We start from the raw sequence: 16,182 nt of genomic DNA, 5'->3' as shown, positions 1-16,182 counted from the left end.
TAGTCTAGTACCCGATGCAGTGATGATATTTTTGGTAGTTGAGAGATCGTTGTTTCTCTTCGTCATGGTCTGATGTATGTTGTTTTGTGGTTGATTGGCGCTGTTTTGTAGCCCATTTCACCGTCTTGTCAACACGGGTATAGGCTCCATGCCTAGTTTAGCTAGACGAGTTGAGCTCGTTGTATAAGTTTTTCAGTTAATTTTTCTTATTAACTGGTCATTTTTTTCCCTACTTGATAAAGTGGTGGAGCTCCTACATTTGCTGTAGAGGAAAAAAAAAGGTATGCACAATAACACAAGCATGACACAAGAGCCATCGTGACAAAAAATGACTATTTCACCGAATCACAGCTGCAGCATACAGACTGTGAGACATTACAGGAGGCCACCACGTCACTCTTGTCCTGCCGTTCTGGCTTTCCATGCACGGATGCGCCTGCTTCTGAAACTCTGCATGATCATGTTCAGAGCAAGAACGCTTCCGCCATGCATGGCTTGCATGCATCTCACTTGCTCCTCTCACTCAGTTCCAGCCTGATCCGTTCAGGTCAAGCCTGTCGCCGCCGTCCGGCCGCCGCCTGCTGCTCGCCGCGACGACGCCGATGCTAAGGTCCAGCTCCGCCGCCTTCCCGAACGCCGCGCCACCGTTGCACCCGTCCCTCCTGACCTCACGCCGCCCCTCAGGCTTGCCGAGAAACAGGTAGCATTCCTCGTCCTCCTCGCGGCTCGCGCTCGCCGAGGTTTCGAACGGAGCGCCGCAGCCTCTACGGGTGGCAGACGCGGAGAGGCCCATGGAGAGGATGTCCTCGGACGCGGTCAGGCAGCTGTCATCGGCCGAGCCGTCGTTCTGGAGTAATCCTCGTCTCACCGACGAGGCTAGCTCCGGCAGCCGCTGCGTGGGCTCCGCCGCCTCGAGGCCGGCGACGACGTGCTGCTTCCCGAGCGCCTCCTGCGCCTTCTCCAGCACGGAGTGCAGGTACTTCCCCTGGGCTTCGATCCGGAGCTGCAGGTGCCTTTGTACCTTCAAAGATCAACCCATCATGCACTGTCTCACTCATAAGTCATAACTTCAGACTTGGTATTCGAGAAAAATAACTTCAGACATTGTAGTAGCTAGTTTATCAGTTTCAGAAACAGCAACGAGAAAGAAAAATGTGCAGCTCAAGACACCGAAATTAAATGAGCACTCCTGAATATATGGCAGCATTTCAGACCAGCGTATATAACAGCACAAGACTACCATTTGCTTCCAGGATTTGGTTGAGCCAAGGTTACAGGTGACATGGATAGCAAAAACCAGTCATGTTGAATGAAGATAGTAATATATTCTTACTGCACTACTGACAGTGATAAACTGTAGGTTCCATAGGTACAGAAGAAGATTGAGACTGCGCTGTTTATTTTATCGTACCTCTATTTGCTCGTGCAGTCGTCTCTGGACCTCAATTTGCATTTGGAGGGCGTCGTTTATGTGCATAGACCTAACCAAAATATGCCGAATTTCATTAAAAAAAGTAGGATGCAAGTCGAGTGCATATATATGTAGCAAAAACCCAAATTACTTCTTACCTGCTGGTGTTCGTCTCTCGGTTCAGGTGATCACCTGATGATCCATGCCCTTCACACGCTTTATCCGTCGCTGTGCCAAAGCCATAAACTGGAAATAAAAATCGAAAGCAGGGTTAATGATACATCATCTATTGGATAATTAGCAAATAACTTTGCCTCAGACCCATTTATGATTTACTCACCATTTTTTGCATTGACGGCATTAGCTTGCGCTTGGAGATTCTTGCTAAGTCTGAATTTCTATGAGGAAACAGTTAAACAGCTAAGTTTCTTGCTCAAACAAACACATGCATCATGCTAGATAAACAATAGCTAAATAACAACTCTGTATCATGTACCTGGAGGTGGCTCTTAAGATGGTACAGAGTTAATCCCGGGATTCCCATGACCCTCATGATTGCCTTCGGCGTAGCTTCTGCGATAGTATCAGTAATGTAGCCATCAGAAGGAGGTTCACCTATGCATTTCTGCCATGAACAACGAAAAAAAAAATCGATCATTTACTTACTGTCAGGCCCTCCTAGCTTCTTCACCGCATCCGCGAACCGCTCGTGCAGCTCAGGAGTCCACTTAAGCCGAGGCTTCGCATCCGTCGACAGGATGAGCCCCGAATCTCCTCCTCCTCCTGCCCCTCCTTGGCCCTTCATGAAGAACTTCTTCTCCGGGGACAAGCTAGGCCTCGAGGACATGTGCTGCCTGTGATCATGAAACTGCTGCTGCTGCTGGTGATACATCTGCCATCAATCAAACATCTCACGTAAGAACACAAGTCAGAACAAGTCGAGCAAAGGTAATTCTTCCTTGCAGGTGCAACTCTTTTACCTGCTCAGGCTCCGTCATGTACTGGCAATGCTCTGCCTGCATGCTGCACATTCCTGGGCGGCCGGCCGTCAGACAAGATCCCCGCTGCAGCTTTACCACCGGCGCCGCTATTTCTAGTAACCAAAGAAAGACTCGGACCACGGCCGGCCTTCCGGGAGTGAGACAACCTTGGCCTATGACTATGGAACCCAACCACCTCCCGTGCGATCTAACGCGGGGTCTCGACTTATAAGGGCAGAGGTAGATGGACGGATGGATGAGGCAGGGGGGGAGGGAGGGAGGGAATCTCGGATCGTTGGAGCAAGCTCAACACTCAAAGCGCGAGGACCCTATATTCGCAGGAGCTGAAAAGAGATATGATCCTTATTCCTTCCGAGGGCACCCACCCCCTCCCCCCACCCCTGGCCGATCTTTCTCCCTTTGCAGCTACAACAACAAGTTAACAACCTCTCTCTGAGCATGCATAGATGATACATTTGCGCCTGATTTGGCCGGAAGTTACGTACGTGGCGCCGGCCTGAGAAGGGCCGGCGAAAGCCCGAAAGCGAAGCGCGATCTTTTCCTTTTGAGGGAGCACCTCATTCTCTTCTCATGGCGACTTTCGCGCTGCCCGGGTGAGAACTTGCAGGCCTCTCCCTGCTCTTAGATTCCTCGAGCTGTTGTATGTGTTGCATGAGAACTTGCGGGCCTCTTTGGATAGATTCCTTGAGTGCCCGGAACCGATTCCGGTGTCATTTCCGGGCCTCTTTGATTGCTGAAACGAGAGAGCGCGCGGCAACATTTGTGGTCAATCAGCATTGGTTAGTATTCCATCCATGCGATCGATCCGCAATGATCACCTGCGTCGCCGCGCAGGTTCACTGCATGTGTGTGTCGAGGAACAGGAGGAATATCAGTCGGGGGAGCGCAGGGGCTGAGGAGGGGCCGGCCATCGATCTTTTGACTGCAGGGCGGGCATCCAGAAGGGGAATTTGGGCATGAGTGCAGCATGCAAAAGAGGGCTAAAGCGGAGGCGCCCATTCTTGGATGCCTTCTCGGGAGTGAGGAGTCCGCACAAAGGCAAGGAATGTGGAATAATCACGGAATAAGCATTGAGTTCCTTCCCCCGCGGTGTCTCCTCTGGCAAGTTTGGCACCTCCCAAAGGAACGCTGGGGAGGTGAGCTTTGAAGCCGACGCCGCAGCTTCACTGTTTGTTGGTTGGTTTGGCTCTAGTACTTCTACATGTGGCATGCAAAGTAGCAATGCTAATGATGATGAACTGGTTGGCTTATGCCGCTTTGGCATTTTCACCCATGCCAAAACCACATGAGATTTTGGCTGCGGCTGCTAGATGCGGTGGGGCTTGCAGGGAAAGCTTGACCATACAAAAAGCAAAGGGGGTGGGTGATGCCGCGGAGCAGTATTTTCTCTCTTCTTTTAAAAGCCGGCGCCTTCCTCTTTGGGTTCCGTTGGATTATGCTTCCCTGCTGCTGCTGCTGTTACGTGGATCGATTAAATCTGCTCTAAGGTGTAGAGGGAATCAATCAGCAGCTTGTCACTGCGACCAGGAACAGATCATCACCTAATTATACTGAGATATGAGCCACGGGTTCACGTCCTCATGATATGCTTGTACCTGTGGGCGTCCCTGTAACTGAGTGAGGCGTACGTGCGTGCATATGTTCTGTTCCAAGCACCTGCCGGATTCCTTCCGCATTAAGTTGTCAACAAATATGACCAATCGGTTATCACAAGGAGGAACTAAAACCATGCATATATTCCTCCAGCATCGGTTCGCGGGCCAAAAGAGAGAAGGAAACTATAGTATGGCGCGCTAAGACATGGAATAAACTCCTTCCAGCCGTAGCTTTTCCCCTTCTTATATTTGCACAAAGATAAGCGAATACCTCAGGCCGTTGCTTGTTAACAAGTGCTTGGCATCGTATGCTTTTGTTTTTTATCCCTGTGTAAGCACCTGGCAGCCTCAGCGGCCAGTTCTGTTAAAGCAACAAGGAATATATGGTGTTGAATAGTGAATTTGCAACCGATGTCAGCAGTGAACCGAGCCACGTAGAGAAAAAAGGACGGGGCAGCCGTTTCCTCTTTTGATGGTGTACAAAAATAAACAGGGGCGAAATACACTGATCATTTTTCTTTCTAGGAAAATATGGTCGAGTGCTTCTCTTTTGCACTCTCTCAAGATGTCTTTTGCTGACAAGGTACCTGGCAATGGCGAGACCCAGCATCAGCATACATGAATGCATCATGAACCAACCACAACAATATGTTGTTCCCACCTAAAACATTGTTGTTGCCACGAATACTCTCGTCTTTCAGAACGATGACTAAATGCTGTAGTGCTGTACTGAATACGGGACAGGCGAAAATTGGAGCTCCATCTTAGCAACATCAGCTTTCGCACAAATGTTGTCATCCAGCATGTCAAAAAAGGTTTTTGATTTACATACAACAGCAAAAGCCGTTTGAACATTTCTGGACAGTACTTGGGGGTGCCTGGAGACAAAGTGCACTATTTTCTCATCTGCGTCAAAAAATCCGCCGGGGGTCTTCCAGGCCCTGCAGCGCCACTCCCACCAAATGATGAGAAACCAGTAGACCCTTGGTTATTACTGCCAAAAGCTCCAAAACCACCTTCAAGATCAACCAAATTATGTTAGTCCTAAAAAATTGCAGACAACAAAGTTGGTATAAGATCAAGCTATAAGTAAAACTCATCATTTAGTCACAAACCCCCAGAAGGCCAAATTGATTATAAGTTGTTACTCTGTTATGTCAACTAAAACGATTATCTCAAAAATAATCTTGTGGGACAACAAGCCTACATTTGGAAATACACATGAAAACACCAATACTCAAGTAATAATTGATTGGCGATGTTTTTAACAAAACGGTCAATAGCTAAGTACTCCCTCCGTCCAAAAATAAGTGTCTCAACTTTAGTACAAAGTTGTACTAAAGTTTATACTAAGTTGAGACATTTATTTTGGGACGGTGGGAGTAATTAATAACATACTGAAACTGATTATTTGTTCAGTTTAGTAATCACGGCTGTGCAGAAAGATAATAGTATCTTAAATACTTAGGCTACTCCTAAACCCAAGACCAGATAACTTTTACAAGGAAAATAAAGAAAAAATGCACTTGTTTTGGGAGTATATTCTAAACACAGCCCCAACTAAATAAAGCAACCTCATCAAAACCTGATTATTGCTATTCCTGACAAGAAAGCCAAACCTCTCTTTTTTTTCATATGCCAAAAGCATTATGCGTTGGTGTTCTTTCCAGAAGAAACAAGCACTATTCTACAGTTTAACTTCAAAGAATATTTAGTACATGTCAGATTTAATATACTTCACTCACAGAAAATCAAACATTTACTATACTTAATTGTAATTGTCATTCAATCAGCTAGCTCAAATCACTGCTAAATAGAGGCCATTGTGGCCTTGTAAAAGGCCAATAACAAGGTAAAGGTAAGCCATACACTGCTGTTAAATTCAATTCAAAGGTTCAAACTAATAGGAAAGGTCGTTTATATAGTTTACTGGATGTTAAAACATTTACCACTGCCATTTAACAGCAGGAATTTATGTTCCTATAGAATGGAACGTCAGACATGAGGCATTTAACAAAGCATACTTCAGTCAGGTCTCCCTCTTTCTGCTGCTACCGTGTACTATTGCTGCGAGTTTCATTATGCGTATAAGATGTACAAGGGTGCTTTTTTTATACTGCAAAAAAAAATATGTATATAATTATCTGGATTGGAAGTAGTTAAATCATGGAGAAGGATGTGTATAAGGTTAGGTGACAGTTCCATTCTTTAACCATTAGTTAGAACTTTGGCTCAAATAGTTAATAAACAGTTGGACAACTAGTTAGCGTTTTAGAGACATGTCTTGACAAGGAAATATGTACCCAGCACATCAAATCATGAACATATAGATATAGGCCAAGTATATAAGTATGTGCATCCAAAATAGAGCAAAAATTCTAGAGATCTCACCACCTCCGAAGCCACCTCCCTGGGCTGCACCTCCAAAACCACCACCCTGGGCCGCACCTCCAAAACCACCACCCTGGGCCGCACCTCCAAAACCACCACCCTGGGCCGCACCTCCAAAACCACCACCCTGGGCTGCACCTCCAAAACCACCAGAAGATGAAGCTGCGGCAGCAAAACCACCACCGCTTTTGGAGGCAAGAGAAGCAAACCCTCCACCGGTAGCAGCAGCAGCAAACCCTCCACCAACAGAAGTAGCAGCTGCAGAGAAACCTCCACCTGCTGCAGCACCAGCAAATCCAGAATTACTGGAAGGTGCAGAAGCAAAAGCCCCAGAAGAGGAACTAGCAAATCCACCAAAGCCTCCTAGCTGGCGTGATTGTCCAAAAGAACCCAGAACAGATCCAAGCGCCTGCTGAGCACCAAGCTGTGCAGGCTGCCCGAATCCTGACTGCTGCCCACCCCCAATTTGTGCAGGCTGCCCAAATCCTGACTGTTGCGCAGCTCCAACTTGTGCCGGCTGGCCAAATCCTGACTGAATTTGTGCTGGCTGCCCAAAACCTGCCTGCTGACCAGCTCCAATTTGTGCAGACTGCCCAAATCCCGACTGCTGCCCTGATCCAATCTGTGCAGACTGTCCAAATCCACCAAGCCCACTTGAGAATGCACTAGAAAATGTACTTGAGCTAGTTGATTGAGATGGCTGTGCTGGCTGAGATGAAGGAATGCTCAGTGATGCTGGACGGAAAAGCTGTCCTGGGCTGGTGGTCAAAGTAAACGGTGAGCTTGAACTTTTACTCTCAGACGTACCAAATGCGCTCCCAAAAGGATTGGATTTTTTAGGACTTGAAGAAGGTGCGGACCCAAGACCAAACCCACTAAGGGCTCCCAAGTTTAGATCTGCACTTGCAGAAGGACGCTCCTCATCCATTTCATCTTCATCTGATGAGAGATTGCTTGGTCCTCCATCTTTTCTTGTGGAAGTGACAACAGCAGATTCTGTTGCCCCTGGCACAACTTTAGGCACAGGAATGGATGGAGGATTAGAAGGTAAGCTGCTATTGGTCACCGGAAGCAATGCAGTTTTGCTTTCACTTGTAGGTACGCCTGTTAAAGTAGCACTTACAGAGACTGTGGTTCCAGTTACCTCTGGTGCCACCACTTCAGGTTTAGTAGATGCATTTTTATTCAAGCCAGGTAATGACTCCTTAACAGGTGTTGGTATAGATGGCAGGGAACAAGACACGGTACCCTCAGGTACTGTTGGGTGAGTTTTTGGTGCTGACTCCTGTGGTGGGAGTGTGGAAGAAACCGTTGGAGATGAAACATCAGAAGTCTTTGCAGCTGATGCTTGCATGGTTGATAAGAGCGATGCAGCTGAAGAGGAAGCACCTGACATTATAGGAAATGAAGATGACTGTGATGTTGGTGAAAATGCCACCTGGGGTGAAGCTTTGGCTGAGTTCTGCATAGTATCACTGACTCCACTAACTTGGAAAGTCTTCCCATGCAACACAACAGGCTTAGAAGGTTCAGAAGACAAAGATGGTTTATTAACACCTGTATTCTGTGGAGAAATGCCAAACCCTTTCATGCTTCCAAAAGATGGTACGTCCTGGTCACCATATCTGTTCTTTGTAGTCAAGGTAAATCCAGCTCCAGAATCCCCAGACAAAGTTTTGACAGGCATCGGGCTCGACACTGAAGGTGACATATCTGGCCGTGTATTGGTGTTAGTTTTAGGAGCTATATTGGTTTTGAAGGTCAGAGTATTTGACTTAGGCACGGTATGCATTGTGCCTAAAGATGCAACATTAGGTGTGCTGGTCCTATCCCTTGCATCCTTCTGTGTGTAACTGAATGATGCCGGTGAAGATGGTGTCAACTTTGAAGACTGATCAGCACTTCTCATTCGCCCTGATAAGTCAAGATGCTTTTGCTCTGAACCCTGAGATGACCCAGCTGGTTCCTTTACCCATTTGAACAAAGAGTTGCCCTGGGGTCCTGACGGTTTTGTTTTCTCATCCAGCACTGTAAAAGACAAGCAGAATGTCATATGTTGTAACAGTGTCTATAATCAGGACCTCCTTGAAATACCCATGTATCTATCAATGCCTACGGCCAATAACTTACCTTCAATTGGAGAACGAACCCTGCTAGTATATGATTCGACTATTGATGAACTGGGGCTACCACCAAAAGTTTCCTGGGAGATAGCTGCCATTTGAGAATCAAACATTTTCTTGTTTGACCTGAATGGGAGATCACTGCTAATCTTGAGGCGTTGTTGCTGCGCTATTCTCTTTACAGTAGTTTTCTGAGGCTCCAAACTAGCCAAACTCTATCAGAAAAAAAAGGAACTCATGTTAGATCTGCTTCCAGTCAACCACGTAGAACACAAAAGAAAAGAGGTATAGAGCAAACATATGCCAAGAGAAAACATCTTTGCAAATCACATGATTTGCAGGATGGGGGTTAATGGGAGTTGGGAACTGAAGATCAACATCTTCTTTGCAAATCACATGCATATTAGATACAAATGCAAATTTTGGTCTGGGAGTTTACCCTATCCAGTGACTCTCTCCTCCTTCGTGCAGTCTCAGGTTCAGCACTCTTGGAAGGTCCCAGCATGCCCTTTGTGTGCTCTTTCGTGGATGGAAACCTTTGAATTAACTTGGAAGGGGTACCGCCTGAAAATTTGGCTGCATCTGCCGTATGGGCTAGACCAATTGATTCAAACAACTCTTTGGTCACTGCCCCTCGCTTCTTAGAAGGAGAACTTATATTTAGTGCAGATATCTGCTTTGAAAGGCATTCAGATAGTTGCTCTGCTGCTGCTAATTGCGAATTCAGTGCATTGTACACGCTGGATAACTGTGTCTGACTGTCAAGTAAATACTGGAAATCAGGTAAGAAGCTCACAAAAATGGATGGAATTGGAAAATGACTCACTACAAAAAGTGGTACAGAAGACAGGCATGGTTATAACACAGCAAATTTACCAAATTCGCAGAACAGTATTCTGAATTAATTACACTGTATTTCTACCACTAAGGTCACACCACAACCAACACTGTCAGGTACGTTAAAATGAGAAGCAATTTCAACAAGTTAATACAGGTCACACATGCAAGCAAAAACCCATCCCTTTTATGTCAAGAGGGATTTACAGATCTCTCCGAACATGCTAGCAAAATGATTGATTTAATTTTGGACCAAAATCACAATAGCAGCTGTTTGAATATTGTTCCACGTTTGTCATCCATTTGATGTTAATATCAACAAAATGCATTGGGATACTCTACCGAGATAGTAGGTGAATACCTAGACCGTGACTTGTTGGAATAAACAGCTCTACGACTTGAAGCAACTCTTCCAGTTTCACCAAATTTGTTCATCTCCAGATTATTGAAGTGCCTCTCCAGCTCTACCAGCTGATTTGTCAAATCCTATATGATAATAAAAGGAAAAGCCATTAGTTCATTAATATTTCAAAAGCACTTGAATTAGACAGTAGTACCTGATTAGCTTTGAGAATATTTTGCCTCTTTGCCTCAAATTCTGGACTCAAATTCTGGCGGTTCCATATATCCCAGTACTGAGTATCTGAAGACTGAGTGAGAATTCCCTTCATATAAGCTTGCCTAGCAGAAACTGAGGAGAAACAGAAAATAAGGTCATTCAATGCATAGGTCAAATGTTTATTTGGACATTTTTCCTCGCCCAGAAAAAAGCTTGGGCGCAAGTGGATTAACTGTTTATCTCTCCAGAGTACAGACACTATGTTTTCCATGTCAAGGGATTGACAGAACTTCAAAACTACCAGTAATAACTTGGAAAATCCTCATAGATCAGCTGGTAAACTTAAGGTGCATTGCCTAGGAAAGTTTATAAGTGATACCATGATTTTGATAAGCAGCACAACAGTGTTAATATTTCAACTTAATAGAAGCTTGTTAAAGCAGACGGCCACACAGCACTCAGATACTGGTATAGTGGATTCAATGAGAAACCTTTGGTAAACTCTCTGCAGATTTATCTCGTTAGACACACCAGATGCATCAGATATCTGCTCAGATGCAACACACAGAACCCCCAGTTTGTACCCTGACCTAACAGCCATAGTGAAATTGTATAGTGTGGACTCTTTTTATGTCTAAACAATAATATTTCGAAGGGGGGCTCAAAATTCTAAAATGTGTAGGATGCATGTGTTAGGGGAATTGTGAAGTAAGCAAAGTTATGAGCATCAATAGATGAGAGATACAATATATCAACATTTTTTCCAAAAAAAAGTGCGGTTCAGTAACTTCTCTGCCAAAAAAGAACATGGCACCAAACCAAGTGCATGGGGATCTCAGGTAACTATAGATTACAAAGGCGCTGGTCTATAGCGTATCGAAAGATTTGAATGATGATTAAATTATTTCTTCCAGGTATATATTAATCACTAACGACATTATGACAGTGCATTTGTTCTAGTTTAAGGTGAAGTGTTCTTATTGTTCTATTTCCAGGTATAAACAGGAAGTACCTTGGAACATCTTATTTCGAAGATCTTCAGCTTTTGAACATTGTTCCTCTACTTTGTTCTGGAGTTCACAATAAGACATGTTAAGTAATAATTTTGAACAGGCAGTACTGCAAATAATGTCTGAGACCCTCAAGAAAAGTCCAGATGAAAATAAATAAATTACCTTGAAGACCTGCAATAGTTCCAAGAGGTTTTGCAGATCACCCTCAAGAACTGAAAGAGGACGCTGCTGCAAGGTCATGCAAGCATCTCTGAAACCACCATCTTTTTCTATGTATGACAGGAGGGTATCTAACTCCTCGGTCATATCATTTATCTGTTTAATGAAAGGGCAAAACTTATTGGTCAAAATAGAGAAGATGCAACACATGCATTCTGGCAGTTAAGTGCTCAGTGAGGTAGCAAACTGTAAAGTAGATCCAAATCCAATATTTAAATTATTTAATACATTGGAGGATAACATGTTTACTATAGTCACGAGAGGAATATGGTCCTAGCATGAAACAATTGAAGAATAGAATAAAAAAAATCAGGTCTCTGGACTGGTGCAAAAGAATGTTCTATTTAAGGTTGAACGAGATAAACATATGCAAGAAACTCAATAATGGAGATATGCATATCAAAGGAAATGCACTGAAAAAGTTAGACAAGGTGAACGTATTTAGGAAATTCAATCAATAGGATACTTATGATAGATATGTATATCACGATGAGTCAGATAAGATGACACAGCAAGGCTTAATAGTAAACATTACACTAAAACAGCTTGATCTTACACTGTAAATCTTCTTAGATAGATCTTGTTGGGTATCAAACATTGTGCCCAACTTGAAATTTTTTGAATCCGCTGACGTATGGTTCCTGTTGTTGGGTGATTTGCCAATGGTTTGTTGTGGCAGAGGTGATCCACGGGAGACAGGAGGTACTTCAAGATTTCCTGCCCCAAACCCAGCAGATGAAGCTCCAACTGGTTTATTTGGAGAAATCGACAATGATGGCACAGAACTTAAGCCAGCTGAGGAACCAAGAACTTTCCTCTCAGTAGTGTAGCTGGTTTGCGCTGGGTAGCTTCCGAAACTACTAGCCCCATCCCTTTCTGCAGTCTTAACTGGAACAGATCCATCTGAGCTGAACACTGATGATTTAAAACTAAGGCTACCACCACTTTTTGTAGCGTTCTGAGACCCCCCAAATGCTCCCAGTGGTTTGGCTGAATCGAAGCCACCTTTACCAAGTTGGCTGCTTACAAAACTGCCGCTGGTGTTCGGTTGCCATGAAGATACTGGTTCACTAGATCCCTTGCTTCCTGTTGAATTTAGACCAACATTATTACCTGTTGAAAAGCTGAACGGCATTCCAGGTTTCATGTTGCCTGTTGGTGCTGAGCTAGAAGGAGGTGCAAATGGGGAAGCCGTGTTCACTTGCTTGGTATCCAATGGCTTCTTATCAGAAGAGATAAGCAATGAACTGCCAGCAGCTATGTCCTTGCTATTTGAAATTGGGAAACTGCTCTTTGCATCTCCTGATCCATGCTGATCTTTCTCTGCAAGAATAAAAGAAATAGCAGAATTCTTTAAGTTTCCAACACTGGTAAGAAATATAGAAAACAGCCCAGCAGAGGTCGAGATGCAAGATAGTAACTCCTGAGTCCTGAGTAGCGATCTCTTACCTGCTGGTGCGCTAGATGCCCCAGGTCCTGCGAGCAGACTCTTGGCCATTGAGCTTGTAACACTTGGAGTCAGATCCTTATTAGACGCAGTTGCAGGAGAAATTTGTTTATTCACATTACTATCCTCAATGGTAGACAGACTTGTTTGAGGTAAATCGGACGGGTCAGAAATCCTAAATTAGAACAGTGTCAAAACAAGGAAAATATTCAAAACAAAATGTCAGTATATAGGAAATGCAGTACAAAAGTAAACAGTCTTTTCATCTAACTATGGCACTGCCAAGTTTCAACAAAAAACCTACCTGGCAAGATAGTAAATAATTAGTTTCCCTTCACTAGTCAAATAAAGTAGAAGATGTTGAGGGGCAACCTCCTTCTGTTCAGGTCCAACCAGTACTGTGATCTTCTGAAATAACGAAACATTCTCCACACCAAACCCCAATATAACATTGTCATCACCATTTTCTGAAAGCCAAAAGGAGTATATTGTTTTCAAAACAATGAATAGGGTATTGTTTTCAAAACAATGAATAGGGTATGTTATTGTGGTTTTCTGAGTTATGTCATACCTTGCAGATCAATCCTAGGACTATATTTATCCTCCACCATTTCGAGGTATACCACAGTTCTTTCCTCATCAGTTCTCGACGGCCATTTCAAAAGAGAAATGTGGTCATCGGTGCTCTTTTTATTTGTAACAACCAGGAGATCCCTGTCAAATTACACAAATATATCAGACATGACAACAGTAACAAGAGACAGAATCCATCTGCAAATACCCTTTTCAAATATTCTATCTATCTGTATGGTACTATGGTGCACTCTGTTAAATAATTCTTCCCGGCATATAGGCTTCCCCTACAGTATTTATGGGAAAAAAGGTTCTTTCCAACACCACCATGCACACAAAGTACATGAAATAAACAATAGCTAGATTATAGATTATAGATTATAGAGGTATTGTTGAATAAAGAATGTTGAGTCCGGTTTTGCATACCAGCGATGCAGATAGCCCAATAGCAGATTTGGTCCAACTCCAGATGGTAAAATATCATCCATGATACCTCCGAAAACATCATAGCTAAAAACAACTGGCTTGCTTGAGCTCTATAAGGCATTAAGAAAGCAATAACATTACTTCAGCCAGTCAGTACGGAAATTCAGAAGTCAAAGGGAGCACAAACTAGAATATCTTAGTAAATATGTTTTGTTACACAATACAAAAGGGTCACCGCATATAGCTGAGTTTTCCTTCCTAAGTTAAATATAATACTCCATTACCAGCACGTGATCATATCCATTACAGAACCTAATAGGCAATAGCCCAATACATCTTAATTCTAGTATATACTCCCTCCGTCCTAAAATAAGTGTCTCAAGCTTAGTACAACTTTGTACTAACACTAAAGTTAGTACAAAGTTGAGACACTTATTCTGGGACGGATGGAGTATGTGGCATTCCTACATCTTTTCAGGATAAATTTATGCAGAACGAAGTATCAGTTCAGTAATTTTGGATAGACATACATGCAAGTAGTTTACTAATGGACTCTGCTCTCAAGGAGTTACAAGTGACAACTGCCACTTCAAAAGATTAGTCTTCATGAAGAATAATCTACAAGTCAGTGACAATATTGATATTATTACCACATCCAACAAGCCTGAGATCTCTTTGGCAGCGGGCACAGTATGGCTCAAAGGGTGCTTTCATTCCTAGATTTCAGCATAATTTGCCAACATGTGCAGAGTGAAAACACCATTTTTCACACACAGACAACCAACAATAAAATGAAAATCAAGACTATCACTCAGATAATGGCGATACATCTGATTCATTAAGACAAGGCTTTGATCAATTATTACTCCAATAATATGTGGTTTCTGTCATAGAAAATTTCAATCATTACTAGCACTTTTGAATGCGAATCTAATGGGATCACTTTTCTGTCATATAAATTGTGTTTTGAAGGATAATACCATAAGTATTTGATTTACATTTCTTAAATACATACAACTACCGACCACACTTAGTCTTGTGTGCATAAATATGCTTTAAAATAAATATTTGCCAAACTGAGGTAGCTTTACCCAAGAATGTTCCCAGAAAGAACATTTAGCAAATGACACATTTACCAAAGAAACACCACAGAACAAAATGCGAATCAAAAGAGGAGAAGCAGCCAGAACTAGAAGAACAATTCACCTCGAAAAATGTAGCTTTACCCAAGAATGTTCCCAGAAAGAACATTTAGCAAATGACACATTCACCAAAGAAACGCCACACAACAAAATGTGAATTAAAAGAGGAGAAGCAGCCAGAACTAGAAGAGCAATTCACCTCAAAAAATGTATCTCCTCCACTTCTTATAACTTGGACCAGATAACCCTCTTCATTGCTTTCTTCATTCAATCGAACACAACCGACAACAATGCTATCATCGCGAACCCACCCGATGGAATCCACTGATGAAATTTTGAACATATAATATCAACAAAGAATCATGGTAACATCTACTACTAAACATGATTTGATGTATTAAATGGTGTTATTTTCTGTATACACAGTCACCCCTTCCCCAGTTCTATAAGGATATGCAGTTATGCCTGATGGCCTCGTGGCTGATTGCGGCACTAACATAATGCAGTTTCATAAATATGATCATGTTGCTACCCTGAGAGTTAGCTTGTTTGGTCGTTGACTCACGATATATTCTTTTCCTTGTAAATTGATTTTTAATCTGTAGTAGATCATGCTAGCAAGCATGGTTCTTTTTAGGTGCAAAATGAGCGAGCAACACACAGCTCACAAATATGATCACATTGCAGGATGGACAACATGGTGTAAAAAATATTTGTGAAGTGCACCACAGGCTAAAATTTGTATCATAGCCATCTTTTGAAATTATATATCGAAGAACCATTGATAAAGATGCAAAGTTCCGTAGGAAATTTTGAGATGATATTAGGGAACAATATAGGGAAGTTTGGTTTCAACATTCATCCCATGATCTTTGTGGTGCACACTTTACTTCTCCAATAATTAGATTCATCGATTTAGTATTATTTTACTCTTGTCCTTGTAGATACAGCAAGAAAATTGGAGCAACCCAACAATTCAATATATACCTGAGACATATACCAAAAACCAAAATGGAGACTCATTACCTTTGATGTCAGTGCCCTCTGAATCACTATCAGGCCACAACTGAAACAAGAGGGCCATGCAACATGTTTCCTTCAAATCTGGTGATAATATCCTGAGTGAATTCTTTCTTGCCACAGCAATATGGTTCCCGTCCTTGGAACAGTCAACTACATATATTTCAGAAAGATGGCAAACTTCAGCACAACCAAGACAATGATGAGTAACTTCAATTACAACACAAAAAGAAATGTCTTAGCAAGTTCTGAAGGACAGCACATATCAGCCCCAAAAGTGAACCGGTGCCTGAAGATGGATGCTACGCTGCACCCAAGACACATACTACATTTTGTACCAGCATTATTGTCATACAGCCCTCTACCAATACTAATCAGGTTGATTTTGTAAAGCCTAAGCATTACAAAGAATAATACCGTTTTTT

General features: G+C 42.9%; 1 pseudogene across 1 annotated transcript in view; it reads right to left on the bottom strand.

Moving 5' to 3' along the window:
* Nucleotides 1-300: 300 nt before the first annotated feature.
* Nucleotides 301-16,182, bottom strand: part of LOC123187440 (nuclear pore complex protein NUP214-like) — an 18,074-nt pseudogene continuing 2,192 nt past the window's right edge. Inside the window, exons 4-27 of the transcript XR_006494007.1 lie at nucleotides 15,764-15,910; nucleotides 14,937-15,061; nucleotides 13,596-13,705; nucleotides 13,168-13,310; nucleotides 12,901-13,063; nucleotides 12,599-12,771; nucleotides 11,706-12,472; nucleotides 11,093-11,245; nucleotides 10,930-10,987; nucleotides 9,916-10,049; nucleotides 9,720-9,844; nucleotides 8,961-9,279; nucleotides 8,529-8,736; nucleotides 6,455-8,426; nucleotides 4,564-4,612; nucleotides 4,283-4,368; nucleotides 4,008-4,096; nucleotides 3,527-3,606; nucleotides 2,078-2,303; nucleotides 1,908-1,984; nucleotides 1,752-1,809; nucleotides 1,570-1,657; nucleotides 1,412-1,481; nucleotides 301-1,021 (exon numbers count right to left, since the gene is read on the bottom strand). The product of XR_006494007.1 is annotated as a nuclear pore complex protein NUP214-like (transcript). The remainder of the gene's footprint in view (nucleotides 1,022-1,411; nucleotides 1,482-1,569; nucleotides 1,658-1,751; nucleotides 1,810-1,907; nucleotides 1,985-2,077; nucleotides 2,304-3,526; nucleotides 3,607-4,007; nucleotides 4,097-4,282; nucleotides 4,369-4,563; nucleotides 4,613-6,454; nucleotides 8,427-8,528; nucleotides 8,737-8,960; nucleotides 9,280-9,719; nucleotides 9,845-9,915; nucleotides 10,050-10,929; nucleotides 10,988-11,092; nucleotides 11,246-11,705; nucleotides 12,473-12,598; nucleotides 12,772-12,900; nucleotides 13,064-13,167; nucleotides 13,311-13,595; nucleotides 13,706-14,936; nucleotides 15,062-15,763; nucleotides 15,911-16,182) is intronic.

Source organism: Triticum aestivum, chromosome 2A, assembly GCF_018294505.1.
Source record: "Triticum aestivum cultivar Chinese Spring chromosome 2A, IWGSC CS RefSeq v2.1, whole genome shotgun sequence".
Lineage (NCBI taxonomy): Eukaryota > Viridiplantae > Streptophyta > Magnoliopsida > Poales > Poaceae > Triticum > Triticum aestivum.
This window is presented reverse-complemented; position numbering and strand designations above follow the sequence as displayed.